This window comes from Metopolophium dirhodum, chromosome 1 (assembly GCF_019925205.1).
Source record: "Metopolophium dirhodum isolate CAU chromosome 1, ASM1992520v1, whole genome shotgun sequence".
NCBI lineage: Eukaryota > Metazoa > Arthropoda > Insecta > Hemiptera > Aphididae > Metopolophium > Metopolophium dirhodum.
In genome coordinates, this window is record NC_083560.1 from 143,562,229 (window position 1) to 143,567,483 (window position 5,255).

The 5,255-nt window shown below is 29.0% G+C and overlaps 1 pseudogene; it reads left to right on the forward strand.

The window, feature by feature from the left end:
- Positions 1–1,372: 1,372 nt before the first annotated feature.
- LOC132934140 (uncharacterized) lies at positions 1,373–2,043 on the forward strand (annotated as a pseudogene).
- The last annotated feature ends 3,212 nt before the right edge of the window (positions 2,044–5,255 follow it).

Consider the following 5,255-nt stretch of genomic DNA (forward strand, 5'->3'; position numbering starts at 1 on the left):
GGAGGAAATAACTCTCACGAGTCTTTAGAAAAAAAAAATAATAATAAACAATAAATAAATAAAAATATGTAATAAAATAAATAGCAATTATGAGTTAGTTCTAGTATAGATAAGATAAATAACTGTAGAATAGAGTATACAGGGTAATAAAGTTGCTAATAGATTAATAATATACTAATAAAGCATGGCGCAGCTAACATAGAATTACTATAAATTGATAAATAAATAAAAATAATATTATAGGTTTTTGATCGCAATAACGCTCAATGGACGAGAGGCAGATAGTGAAAATCTAATAGGAAAAATAATTGAATTAAAATTCAGAGGACAGTTGGATTTTATTAATATCACGGGAGAAGTAGATGACGAATTTTATATTCCAAATTTGGACTATGAGAAAAATTATATCGAAACTATTCAAATAAAATGCGAAATATCGTTATTTAAAAACCCAGATATATTACCAGAAACATGTGAGGCAGGAGTGTTGATTTTATCAAAAGACATTTTTTATAAATTAAGGTACGCAAATACGTGGATATATACGACTAGAGGCGAAACATTAACTATTGCATGTCGGGGAAATACGGAACCATATATACAAAAGATAAAAAATCAAGGATTGATTACACTGACTCCAGATTGTAGGGCATACGGAAATGATATAATTTTGAATCCGACCCAGTATATAAAATCTAAATACTACGTAAATTTTATTCCACAAATAGGATCGGGAAATTTAGTATTTACGATTCTTAGTAAAATAAAAAATATAAACCTACCTAGGTTAGTAATTAAGGAAGATAATCACAAACTAGAACAAATTCACGAAATAGCACATTCACTTGACGAGGTACAGAACATGATAGATAGTGAAATAGAAAAACAGTCGGGACAGGACATAATAAACGATAAGCGCAACTATTTGTTGTATCTAACGATAGGATTATTAGTATTCTCATTAATGTTACTATTTGTAATATATATAACATATAAATGTAAACTAACTTCGTTAAGGCAACCTCGGTATGAAATGGTACGAATGGGAAAAAGTAAGTTTTATGCGGAAACCGCAAGTAACACAGCTAAAGGTGTTATTCAAGTGGAACAGGAACAAAGTAAAGGAAAAAGCGTATTACCGCAAATAAAGTAAAATATAATTAATACATAATAAATAATATAATATGTAAGTTAAGTATTAAAATGATATACTATAAAATATAAACGATAATATTAACAATCATTATAAGGATAAGTATATAAGAAATAATAAAAAAAAAAAAAAAAAAAATATATATATATATAATAATATAATATGATATAAATGTTAAAATTTAATAATAAATTTTACAATAGAAAGGAAGTCAAATTCGTAATCATGGATTTTGAGTTCACCATGATGAATAGAACGAGTATAGTGGTAATATCCGGAGCAATTTCGAACAGCCTGAACAAGTGCAAAATTCGAAAGCTAGAAGGGAGACCGCTACTTTTGCCACTTCATGAACAAGTAAGAGAAATGAAAGTTCATGAATTACTGTTGGCCAAAAGGGAAATCAAGCGGATACTAAGCTGTAAACAGGTACTACAGGAGGCTTGTTTAGCGCAACTCGAAAAAAGTATGACTTCTAGTTTAAATAATTTAAAACCAGAATATATTGAAAGATATATTTCAATGGGAGATAGAATAAACGTAATAGTAGTGTGGAATGGGCATTCTGATAGGAACATTTTACAAAGAATGGAAATAGATAAATTTGAAATTTTGAATATAACTTGTTATGATGAACATCTTACAAAAGAATTTACAATTAAATTAGAAAAACTAAAGACAAAAGAAATTATATTTAAATATGAAATAGGTTCATTTGGGAAAAATGGTAGAATATGAATTTGGAGGAAACTCACAGTATAATGTGTCCAAAAAAACATAGAATGACTTACGCTCACGACCCGAAAATGGACGTGAGGTTCACGAAGTGTATATTCAATATGGTTTTGAGGAAACAAGGATACGCGAATTTAATAAAATATTTTAATTAATAAGCTAATTGGAATAATTAAATGAATTTTTTTTTTAAATTTTGTTTTTGTAAGACGGTCAATCTAACAGGATAAGATTAGTTATAGAAAAAAAAAAAAAAATTATTATATAATAATATGAGTATAATTTTGTAATAAGTATGTTATGGTAAAATTAAAATTAATTTAATTACAGAGGAAAAAGTAAAATTTAAAATTAGGTGGGGGAAATAGCATTATGTCAGTTGATCGATACGTTTAAATTATGATCGGTGAAATAATGTTATGTCCCATGCAAAAAAAATAAAAAATCTCCGAAATAGAAAATAGGAATCAATTCGGATGGAAATCGGATTGGAATGTAGTACTGTGCCAAGTAATCTAATAGAAAAAAAAAAATATTATAAGATTTTGATTAGTGGTACAATACTATATTCCGTGCGAGATAATCTCTTCAGAAAAGAAAAAAAAAAAAAAATATATATAGACATTTGATCAATTGGTGATACATTTAAGAGTTGTGCATATAAACGAACTTTTGAATGGATCATACAATCGTTCAAATGAAGTTAACAAATCTCAATAAGAAAAGTATACATTCAATATCTTGCTAATTTAGTCTTGACGTCAACTTATACTTTCGTTAAATAGTAAGGTAAGCGTCAAGAACTTGAATTAACAAGATAAAGAAAAAAAAAAATTTTTAAGGATAAATAAAGATAAAATCATTTTAATGCTGATCTATACCACAAACACAACTTTGATTAAATAGTATGTTTGGGTGATAGGTCCGCAGTAAATAAGATAAATTCAAACGATATTGTAGAAAAGAAAAAAATAAAGAGGAATAGATTAACAAACTAAAATTAGATAAAAAGAATTTAGAAATTTTAAAATGGAAGATATATATATACAAGGAGTAAAAATATATAATAAAATATATGCATAAGAAAACATGTGGGAAATAAAGGTAAAATATAGAACTAAGGTAAAAAGAAAATATATATGATTATAAATTTATTAATTAATGTAATTAACACGGTGTTGGAGATGAAATACATAAGGAAAGTATATATATATTATGTAGACAAAAAGAAAATATTGTATTAGCTTTAAGCAATGATATTATAAATACTAACACTAAAATAAGTGATATTGTAGAAAAAAAAAAAAAAAAATATATATATATATGTTATTAAATTAAACTAACATAGATAATAATTAATAATGATATAATGTAATACTAATTGTAATATAAAAAAAAAAATTTTTTTTGATAAATTGTACTTAATGTTGAAAATCAATGTAACAAAAATATATTGTGGATTGTACGTATATTTTTGAAAACAATAACGAAATAATGTAACCAAATATGTAATTGTAAAATGATAATTATTGTAAACATGATTGTAACAACTTATGAATGTAAAATTGTAAATTAGGGAAGGTGCTTGTACTGAATATTAAGAATTGAGCCACATTTTAATGTTTAGACAGTAAAATATGACTTTAAGAGGGGAGGTGTAACGAACCCAATAATACACATAATATATTATTGTGATCGTTCCGCCTTCAGCTACATTTGGCAACATAAAAAACTAGATAAACAATGGCACATTAATCAAAGTCATATCTGCAAATAGAAAACCTATGGGAGGATACTGAGAGGGCAATGCGAATCTTGTTATCTCATTACTATAATCTCACCTTCAATTCTAAATATATGAATATAACAATTAAATATTTAATCTTAATTATCTCATTACAATAGGTACTACAATCTCACCTTAAATGCGTGAATATAATAATTAAATATTGTTATGGAATATGCATATATATATATATGTATGAAGTGCATAGTATCTGGAAAGTAACGGATGGCGTATGACATATATCGCAAACACTATAACAGGATACGATTGTCGGAATAACCAGACGTGGGAATGTATCAATGATTAATTGAACAACGTCCTGTGAAATCCGCAGATAAATCGATAGACTAGGGGGAAGTAGGAGAGCAAGAGGCCCTATAAAACCAGACCCGAACGGCCTGTAGATTAGACGTGTTTCACCATAGTACAGACGAGCACCTTCGCGAGAGACAACATAACAACTTGTCAAATTGGACTTAGAATATTTTATGCAGAAGAAATTTAATAAACAACTTAACTTTTCAACAAGTCTAATTATTTTGTCAAACCTACCTGAGAAATCCTTTACCAAGGGTCTTGCTACCTGCAACTTATGAACTAAGCAGTTAGCTCAATTGCTAGATCATAACAATTATAACCGACCATCGACCTTTAACATATTTATTCGGCATTAAAGACGCGTCATCGCAGTTAATGCGCTGGCGATTACAACTGGCCGATTACGATTATGACATTACGTACCGGGCCGGTCCCGAGCACTCGAATGCCGACTGTTTATCACGAATTCGAATGATACAAACCGGTCCGGCCAACGCAATTAACGGGTTCAATGAATTCAAAGCCGCGGAAAGCAAACCCATCTTCAATTCAAAAATTATCGAAATCGACAATGATATAATCAGGGCCGTAGAGACAGAGAACGTTATAATACTAGTTTCGGAAGACAAAATCATAACTAACCCGGCAGTGCGTGAAGTAATAAAAAACATTGACGTAGGTCAAATACAGTTTTCCGATGAAAACAAGTTTTATACTATCCAAAGAGACCCGAATTTATTAATAATTTATGGCTTTAAGCCTACGTATACAACACCACTCGAAGCCGAGGTCATTTACCAAGCCATAAACAATTTAAAAACCTTTTGCATAACAAATAAAATTAACTCGTTTTCTACAAATAAATTAGACGGGCCTACCTCACTCACCAGTTACTTACGTATTCGAACAATGTTTCGGCATATTTTTAAAGCAACCGACATTGTAGTAAAAATTTACACGGGTCAGCAATTAACCGAAGACGAAAAGAAATTAATAATTTATGAGCACCATAACTCACCGTTAGGGGGACATGCAGGTGTATCGCGCACGGTAAAAAGATTAAAACTTAATTATAATTGGCGCCACATGAAAAAAGACGTCAAACATTATATTAAACATTGCGAATTATGTCAGAAAAACAAATCACATGTTAAAACCAAACAACCTATGTTAATTACTAGCACCGTAGTAAAACCTTTCGAAAGAGTCTGCCTAGATATAGTAGGACCTTTACCAAAAACATTAGCAGGGAACATGTATATA